Source organism: Sinocyclocheilus grahami, unplaced genomic scaffold, assembly GCF_001515645.1.
Source record: "Sinocyclocheilus grahami isolate Dianchi unplaced genomic scaffold, SAMN03320097.WGS_v1.1 scaffold223.1, whole genome shotgun sequence".
In the NCBI taxonomy this organism is placed as follows: Eukaryota; Metazoa; Chordata; class Actinopteri; order Cypriniformes; family Cyprinidae; genus Sinocyclocheilus; species Sinocyclocheilus grahami.
The window spans coordinates 831,041-841,949 of NW_015505402.1; positions in this window are offsets into that span (position 1 = coordinate 831,041).

The following is a 10,909-nucleotide window of genomic DNA, read 5'->3' on the forward strand; positions in this document are numbered from 1 at the left end:
GTTTATTAATGCAGCAGTACAAAGCTGAGATTTATTCAAACCATGTGCAGTGTCTGGAGTATCACACATCTCATAGCTGTTTTTATAATGGGTAAAAAAAAAATGTGCCAAAGATATGCCAACTGAAGTATTCAGTCAGTATTAGCTTACTGAAGAAGCTGTCAAGGGACTTGTTTATTTTTCAATAGTTAATATTAAAGAGGTAGATTAGCCAAGATGAAAATGAAAAAGACAGACCTAGTCCCCATTCACTTTCATATGCACTGTAAAAAGTGATTTTTCATAGTTGTAAATAAAACAAACAGTATGCAGTATGTTTTACAATTGTAGTTTTTTAACGGCACGAGGGTGAGTAGCCTAAATGATGACAAAAATGAAATTAAACATATTCTTTACTCTGGAGCATCAACTACAAGGCCATCGATTTATAATTAGGCCCTTCACTGTATCCCCATGACCCTAAAACGGTCCCAACAAATGCAACTGTCCCCACCTGCGCTTGTAATATGGAGCCATATCTCAAAAAGCCAAGCAGCAAAAAGGCCCTAAATTGGCCACCTTGGCAAGATAAGCCTGTGGAAAATTGAGCATGTCCCACAGGACGGGAACGAGGCTGCAGAGAGCGGGTTCAATCAGGTACAGCAAACAAGCGCTTTCAGAGGCCAGGCATTGGATTTTTTATACAGCTTTATCTGATTGTTTGGAAATAATAGAATTTTGATTCCTACTGACACTTACAATTTAGCCAAGGCCGTAAGCCCTGATATCACAATCGATTTCAATTGATACAGCCTAGTTACTGTCGTAGAATGAAGGTGTACGTCAGATTCAACATTATAAAACATACTTCAATGAATGCACCATGTATTCCAGCGCCAACAGGAACGGTATGCAATGTCTCGATTCTATGAATGTGCTTAGCTTAACTGACATGTTCCTTTTCTCACTCCTCTTTTCTCGCTGGCTACAGTGTAATTTAAGATTTTTCATTCAGAACTTAGATAAGATGAAAATATTTGATTAAATCTCAGAAAATACAGCTTCACTTCAAGCACAAACCGGCAGAGAGAGTAAGGTCTATGTACTTGATGAAGGTGTCATACTAAACCTCTATCAGAGATTTTTCATTACAGTTTGTATAGCAGTAAAGCTCTATAGCTATTTATGCCTCCATTAAAAGGTAAATGCACTGTGTGTCTGCGTCTGACCCTCGAGCCTCTGGGGTAAGTCTAAATAGACGCTTTACCCTTGAAATCTCCCGAGGCCAGCCTTCAGCTTTGCTTGTATGCTTTCAAATGCTGGGTTAAAATGCTGCCTGCAGTCATAGTAAACAATAAAACCCGTCCCTATCCACTCCCCAGGGGTGAAAGTTAAGGGACATCTGAAAGAAAGGCAATGTTTCTCTGAGATGGCGTGATATTAACTCCCCTTCAATAATAAATAAAGTTAAACATCTTCCTTTTTTGGCTTGCTCCAGATGAATCTTTCCCAAAGGAAGATTTTATTGCTCCGAGGTTATTCTTTCAAAGCTCAGGAGACTTGTTGGCACTTTCCACGAACAGGGTACAAAATAGGGCATAAAATGCCTGAAAAAGGAAGTAATGTTTGTCTTTTTCAACAAATGATTTGGAATGATGGTGCAAGACCTTCAGAAAATGTTGTTTACCAACCTCAGAAGGTCAAACGAAATATCATTTGACCTGATTTTTTTTTTCTGTAAATTTTATATGGGATTTTCAAATTTAAACTTAAATTAATTTGTTTAAATTTAAGTAAATGTATTTTTTGCTAATTTAATAAACATAACATTTACATTTAATTTAACTCAAGTTAATTAACTTATTTTTTTATTAAAATAATAAGCAGTTTTTGTCTTTTTAGGATTTGTCTCTTTAGGATTTGTCTTTTTATTTTATTTTTTTATTTTTTTTACAGCCTGTTGCACAAATTTTAGTACAGTTTAAAATCTTGATTTGTTTGACTGATTTTTTTTTTGTAGTTGTTGCAACAATGAAATAAACATTTAATTACATTTTAAATTGTAATGTAATTAAATTTTATATAAAATAATATGATATAGATATGCTATATCTTAAATATTTAATCAATCTAATCTAAATCTAACAAAACAAACAAACAAAACAATTAAATAAATAGTGCATTCAAAAATTAATGGGACACCAAAGTGTACTGTATTTGTAAAAAAAAAAAAGGCTATTGGATGTTTCTCCTCAAATTCCATTGGAAAAATAAAAAGAGACACAAATGGGACATTTTTGACACTTTAAGAATATATATAACTGTAAAATTGAATTGCATAACAAAGATTTGTTTAAAATCTTAGAGGAATGTAATGATAAATATTTGTGTTCATATTAAAACTGACTTTTGCACAGTTTGAGACACTGTGCATCTCTTCAGAAAACATATCTGAGAAACCAGAGACTTGAGCAAAATTCTCCAACTGCACTAGCAACTGCACAAAACTAATATTTGCTTTGATATCAGCCATTGCAATTCTCAAGAACCTGCATTTGTTATGCCATTATGACAAACCATTCTCATATTTCATGGATGGAAATTATATATATTATTTGTTAAAATGTCGGGCTTGGACACACTGTTGTGGAGGGGTTATTAACCCAGGCAGTTGCTATAGTAACCTTCCGTCTTGGGGGCAGAATTGATGACAGAACGACATGGTCAGACAGACAGGTTTCACTTTTATAAAGCTTTTCTTTTTTTCCACCTTGGAGAAGTAGAAATAAGTCTAGTTGTAGACTTACAACATTTATAGTACCACCACCATGCGTGACGACCTGTCCTTCAGCATTCTTTCAGTTATAGAATCACGTGACAAAAGTGTAAAAATGTCTTTTATATGTGCTACTGCATGCTCTAAAAACTACAGAAAACAGAAAACATTCACAATTCTTTTTGCATGCTGATATACCAGTGCCAATGGAGATCTATTCAGGTCCACTCTCTTGAAGCTCTGGTTTTGATATAAAAAAATCCATTGATGTATTTAATATTGATGTATTTTAATATATTTAAATAGGAACAGAGGTGATAAAGATCTGATGTTAATAATAGGTTTATGATTGCATTCTGATTGCACAATTGTAAAGCTCCAGGTTTGTTGTGCTTGTTTGTAGAGCTGCACAATTTAGCCAAAATTATAACTATATAACTAATAATAATAATAATAACAACAACAACAACAAAAAGCATAATGAATTTTTCTTATGGTTATTACTATTGCTAAATAAAAACAATTGTAATATTTCCAAATGTAGTAATTTCACATTATTATTGTAATATTTCACTATAAAAATAATTACAATAATAATTATAATATTTTGTTTTTACCATACAACTGTAAAAAAACATTACAATAGTCCCTATTTCGTCATTTTCAAATGCTAAACTATCAAGGGACATTTATAATGCTTCTCATTATGCAAATAAACTTTATCCACTTTTTAAAACTTGTTTTTAACGTAGCATGTGTGAGTCTTATGGTGCATTTGCTTCCAGTTCATTTTAGCTGTACAAAACAGCTTGTAGCAATTTATAATGCAATTAGTTTAACCATTTACTGCACTCCTAAATAGCATTTAGTAGCTACTCTTCTATACTAGTTATTTATCTATAATCTTGTGTAGCCAGACCTTCAAACTGACGGCAGAATGGATGCTTTGAATGGCCAAGGACTGCCCAAGAAGCCATATAAATGACAGGTGAAGAAAACAATAACGTTTCGTTTTCGGGACACTGAAAACACTGGATTGTAAACTGCTTGTGTGTAATTGGACACAGTGCCAAGCTTCACTCTAAAACAAACAGAACATGTATTTTTAAAAATTGTGTCAGAGAATGTATCATGACTTTTGTTTTGTTTCGATTAATTGCATCCCTAGTTCACATCAAAAGAGCCTATACGCAATATTTTGGTCTCTGGATGTGTCTTGTGTTGCTTCTTAAATGTAATATTTTGACGGTTTCACATTTTTAATTGTCCACCAAGTAAAAATTGTGGTCAAATTGCTTAGAGAAGTTGATGATGAACTTAGAGAACAAGATGTTCATGTCTTCCCTTCAGTTGAAAAGAAATTAAGGTTTTTGAGGAAAACATTCCTGGATTTTTCTCTATATAGTAGACTTCAATGGGAGCCAATGGGTTGAAGGTCCAAAGGGCTCTACATGATCCCAGCCGAGGAATAAGGGTCTTATCTAGTGAAACGATCTTAGTTTTTTTAGGGGGGGGGGGTTTTAAGTAAAAATATATATACCGTTTTGATATACTTTTATATACTTTTAAACAAAAATGCTCTTCTTGCACTAGCTCGACCTCACACATTACGTATTCATGTTGGAAAGGTCACGAGTGATGTAGGCGGAAATACCGACCCAGTATTTACAAAGCGAATGTGCAAAGAAAGTTAGACACCCTTTACAAAAAAAGGTAAAACAATGATGTCAGACCATTTGAAGTTGGAGGAAAAAATGAGATGCAGTTGTTTGCCCTTCACTACCTTTTGAACTGAAATACAAAGATTAAGAATTAACCATGTGTGACTTTTTTCTTTTCAATACTTTACAGTATTGTGCTCAAAATTATTCATACCCTTGGTAAATATGATTAAAGAAGACTGTGAAAATAACTCTGTATCATTAATTCTTTTGATCTTTTATTTAAAAAATTTACAAAAACATAATCTTTCACTGGAGAGTAAGAATTTAAAATGGGGGGAAATCTCATTATGAAATAAATGCTTTTCTCTAATACACATTGGCCACATTTAATCATAACCTTTTATTCAATACTTTTTGCAACCTCCTTTTGCCAATATAACAGCTCTGAGTCTTCACCTGTAATGGGTGAAGAGTTTGATGAACATCTGACAAGAGATCAGAGACCATTCCTTCATCCAGACCAGATCCAGACCATCTCCCCAGACTCTTCCGATTTCCAGGTCCATGTTGGTGCTTCTCCTCTTCAGTTCACCCCACTCATTTTCTATAGGATTCATGCCGGGGAAATGGGACGACCATGACAGAAGCTTGGTTTTGTTCTTGGTGACCCATTTTTGTTTTAATTTTGATGTTTGTTTGTGGATCGTTGTCCCGTTGGAAGATCCAACCACGGCCCATTATAAGATTTCTAGCATGGACAGTCAGTTTGTAATTTTTAAAAATCTGTTGGTATTTAATTGAATCCATGATGCCATGTATCTGAACAAGATGTCCAGGACCTCCGGATTCTTTTGATCTTTTATTTAAAAAATTTACAAAAACATAATCTTTCACTGGAGAGTAAGAATTTAAAATGGGGGGAAATCTCATTATGAAATAAATGCTTTTCTCTAATACACATTGGCCACATTTAATCATAACCTTTTATTCAATACTTTTTGCAACCTCCTTTTGCCAATATAACAGCTCTGAGTCTTCACCTGTAATGGGTGAAGAGTTTGATGAACATCTGACAAGAGATCAGAGACCATTCCTTCATCCAGACCAGATCCAGACCATCTCCCCAGACTCTTCCGATTTCCAGGTCCATGTTGGTGCTTCTCCTCTTCAGTTCACCCCACTCATTTTCTATAGGATTCATGCCGGGGAAATGGGACGACCATGACAGAAGCTTGGTTTTGTTCTTGGTGACCCATTTTTGTTTTAATTTTGATGTTTGTTTGTGGATCGTTGTCCCGTTGGAAGATCCAACCACGGCCCATTATAAGATTTCTAGCATGGACAGTCAGTTTGTAATTTTTAAAAATCTGTTGGTATTTAATTGAATCCATGATGCCATGTATCTGAACAAGATGTCCAGGACCTCCGGTAGAAATATAGGCCCACAACATTATGGATACAGCAGTATATTTCATTCTACACACAGGGTACTTTTTATCCCTGTGTGAACCAAACCCATCTTGAGTGTTGAGCTGTTAAAAAGCTCTTTTTTTTTTTTGTTTTATCTGACCATAGAAGCCAGTCCCATTTGAAGTTCCAGTCGTGTCTGTAACTGAATATGCTGGAGTTTGTTTTTGGATGAGAGCGTTTTCATGAAACCCTCCCAAACAACATGTGGTAATATAGCTGCTGTTTGATTTTTTTTCTTTTTTCTTTTGAGACTTTCTAACACCAAGACTGAACTATTTTCTGCAGTTCTCCAGCTGTGATCCTTGGAGAGTCTCTGGTCACTCAAACTATTCTCCTCGCTGAATAATTTTGAGCACAACTGTAAATTTTTTTTAGAAAATGACGGATTGTTTCACTAGATAAGCCCCTTGTTCCTCGGCTGGGATTGTGTAGAGCCCTTTGAAGCTGCATTGAAACTGCAATTTGGACCTTCAACACGTTGGCTCCCATTGAAGACCTCAAAAAACATGACATCTTGGATGACATGGGGGTGAGTAAATTATCAGGAAATTTTTATTCTGGACGTGAACTAATCCTTTAATAAGGTGCAAAATTTTGGTATCGATCATGTTCGTAGCATGGCATTAATATCGTGCCAGAGTTGAATTATTATTTTTTTCAATCCCTTGCCATTAGCATGTAGATCAGTTTTATGACAATGAAGATACACCAAAGGTGTAGGGCAAACTTATGAATGCATGAAACATTTCCTTGTCTCTTTTTTTACTGAAATGGCCCCCATGTTAATGCCCCAACTGGATAGGCCACTCCAGAATCAATCAGTATCGTGTCACCAAAGGTACATCTACAATGACAGATGTGTTTTTTCAGCGTGGTGGGAATGCTTATGCATCCAAGGCGATAGCCTGCATTTGTATACCAATATGAAGGCTTATTATTGGTGTGAGTAAGAGCTGTTGGCAGCATGTGATGGAGTGGCCCTGGTGCGTGCACCGAGGGAGGCTTCCGGCTTGTCGTAACAAACGCTGGCAAGTAATCCATGGGAGTTCTCAAACACATTCTCATTTTCTCCCTCTCTTTCCCTCTGATTATTGTGGCGGAGGAAGTGAAGTGTTGCATGAACACTCTCTTCCATTAAGCGGTCTCCTGGCGCTGTCTGCCGCGATGACTCTCTGCCTCATCGGCGCACCTGTCTCCTAGTGTCAGCCGGTGCACCGCTGTCTCGCCGTCCTCCGTGTGGACAGCAGGAAGCCACGCCTGCCCATGTCAACAATGATTAACGACAGTCACTTCAGTGATGCCCGTCCTCCCCAGGCTGGGATCCGGGCAGAGTAGGCAGCGAGTTTCTGAGGTTATCAACGCCTTAGGCGGCTAAATTGAGCTTAAACGAAGGCTGCTACTATGCAAATGTTTTTTTACTTATTTTTCCAAATAAGCTGCGAGTGGCGAGAGCAGACACATGCCTTGAGAAGCCACACATAATATACTCTGTTTAACCTGCAGAAATGTGTGTTGAGGCACTAAAGCATTAGTGTTTTTTAAATTAAATGAATATTCAAGTTCAGTACAAGTTAAGCTCAATCGACATAATTACTGCAAAAAATAATTTCTTTTATACTTTTTATGCTTTATAGTACTTTTAAAGTTTATATCTATTAATTTATATATAATTATAATAGTCAAATACAATAATGCAAACTTGCTGCATTGCCATATTAACAATATAAACTAATAATGTATCAGTGTATTTAAAAATTAATAAAAAGCGCCTTGGAATTACCAGTTTTAGAGGTTTAAAGAAAATCCAGTTATGACATTATGATTAAAAATTATGAGGTAAAGAAAATGAAACATACATGGATGAATAGTTCACAATAAGATCACTAACGTGTTTAGGAAATGGATAGGGTGAATTTTCATTTCATGCTGACTTTAAAATCCCTCAGTTTCAATATAGCCAGCGGACATAAGCACTATGCATGCTAACATGATTGTAGTGTGAAAATTGTTTGCTAACCTTTTCTTTATAACGTTATATCTAATTTTACAACTTTGTCACCATGACAACGCAACACCATAAACCCTAGAATGTCTGCAAAAATAATTTAAACAGCAAATAATGTCCGAGGTTTAAAGGAAAAATTAATAGAAATGCTTTTTAAATCTCCACAAATTGGCCCCATTTACTCTAATTATAAGTGTCCTACTGTAACCCTGATTTTTCCCCCTAATGTTTTAGGGTAGTCAAAATTCTGTCACAAATGCTACACTAATATGCATATGCTGTGACTATATAAGCGTGTATTTTAGCATGGTTGAAATGCTGTATTGACCAAACACCAGACTATCTGTTTACCTTACAGACAGCTATACAGATGTCACATACAGTACAGAAGTCACAAAGACTCAATGGCAAGCCTTTTCATTAAGGACTTTCATTTTATCAGGCATCTGCCAGAGCTTCTTTGAGGTGCATGTCTTCACGTATACAGTAAAAACTGGGTCACAGTCGTCCAGTTATGCAACAATTTTATTACACAAGTGCACTTTGTAGGTTCACAGAAACCCAGAGGATGGTTTTCTTGCTCAGAGGTTGTTCTTTCACAGCTCAGGAGACTCCGGGTTCTCACATGTTCATTTAAGCATCTACTTTATAAAATCCTTTGGAGCAATCAAAACAGAAACAAACAAGAAATCTTTGGCATACAGTAAATGTGTAGAGCTATACATTCATACATATCATTCAATAGGCAGTCACACAAGCATTTTAAAATAGAAGTTTGGTTGTTATTTTTGTAACTGTTGTGGTCTGTGATGGAGTATTTGTTTGTGATTGTGCTGTAGTATTGATGTTTTATATGCCATCTGGCCTAGTAATGGGCGGCTGATATGGCCTGCGTTCTGGGTAGATTCTGTCCAGCTATAAAACTGCTGTGACATGTGACAGTGGTTCAGATGCGGTCCTGTTGTATCTAGGGAGATGTAGCTGTGTCTTAGCACCATCAGTTTGATTTAATTTCAGGTGCCCAGACCAGGGCTAGCACATCCCCACTCTAATTCATCTCAACCTCAGTCACAACTGACACCCGGATCAGTGCCAGGAATTTTGATATGGTTGAGCAAGATCTGCTTCTAGTTGGATATCAAATGTCCATCTGTGTAACATCAGTATAGAAAATCGAGATGCAATAATCAGGGTTGGTTACATGTCTGCTTGGGACTTTAAAGACATGAAGACTGCATCTGTACAATTAAAAAATGCTGGGTTAAATACAACCCAGTGCTTGGTGAAATATGGACAAACCCAGCAAATGGGTTGTTTTGACCCAACCTTCTGGGTAGTAACCCAACCGCTGGGTCAAAACAACCCAATTGCTGAGTTTGTCCATATTTCACCAAGCACTGGGTTGTATTTAACCCAGTTATCTGCATCTCGATTTTATATTCTGATGTTACACAGATTTTTGTGACAAGTCACAAGATGATATTTTCGTTAGATTCCTTTAGAGGATCAGTGACCTCTGTATCTTCTGTGTGCATCTGTTGTAAATGAGAGAAGCATTTCTAAGAAAAATGTGCTCTAGTAATCTCAGATACATAAAATTCTTAATTAATGTTTAGATATATTGTCATGTTTTTTTGCATACAGAAATGTAGGCAGTCTCATGTATATCCAATGAGCCTGTGTTACATAATTTATACAATGGCCCTGATTCCTTTGTCCGGTGTCGTCAGTATTATGTGCTACGTGTGTGTTCCTGCCAAGCCCCGTGTTACCCCTGTTTTGATTAAAGGGGTCCTATTATGCTCGTTTACAAAGTCTTGATTTTGTTTTGGTGGTGTACTAACAGGCTCCCATACTAGGTTGTTCGAAAAACACATTATTTTTCATATATTTTACATTATTACAACACCTCTCTCCCCCAGTCTGGCATGAACAGCTCGAATAGTTCCTGTATCAAATGAAGGCCCGCCTTCTGACAGAGGCGGACAGTAACTAAGTACATTTTTTGAGTATCTGTACTTTACTTGAGTATTATTTTTTCTGGAAACTTATGACTTACACTTCACTACATTTGTTCAGAGGTATTGCAAGTATTACATACAACAATAATAAAACAATGCATTGACATAAATAAAGAAATTTACTTTTGGTACTTAAGTACTTTTAAAAGCAAGTACTTCTGTACTTTTACTTAAGTAAAAATCTGTCTTTACAACTTTTACTTGTAATGGAGTAATATTTGACCAGCAGTATCTGTACTTTCACTCAAGTAATGGAGTTGTGTACTTTGTCCGCCTCCGCCTTCTGAAATACGAAATGTGCTGTGATTGGTTAGCTGGGCCAGTGTGTGTTGTGATTGGCAGCACTCAGCGCCTGGGCTGGAAATGTCATGCCCCTTACCATAGCCGCCTGCAAGCTTCAGTGGAAATATTGCGTCAAAATCAAATCAATTTGAGCGTGATTTAAACCCGGATGATTATAACCACTCTAAGTTCGTCTGCCTTGGGAAAGCTAGCGTGTCTCTGACATAGTGATAACACTCGTTGCCTTCTCTAGTGCAGCTCAACCAGGTCTCATCCCATTCGTCGATATTTGTGATATCACAAATCCCGGAAAATATACGTTGTAGTCCAAACGAGTCATTCGTTGTAGTTTTTGAAAAGTTATTTATATTAAATAAAATGTCTCCTTTTGAAGTGGACTTTGAGCTTTGTAACTTTGCAGATCTTTTTTATGCTCAAACAGCAACATTACAGACTAACTAAAGTTGAAAAAGTGAAAAAGCATAATAGGACCCCTTTAATAAAGACTGTTCTTTGTGACTCTCCTTTGTCTCCGCGTTCCTCGACTCCACACAGTAGGCACTGTGACAGTAATATTGTGAGATATTATTTCAATTTCTAATATTGGCTTTCTGTTTTAATATACTTTAAAATATAATTGATTTCTGTGACAGTGCTGAATTTTCAGCATCATTACTCCAGTCTTCAGTGTCACATGCTGATTTATTAGTGT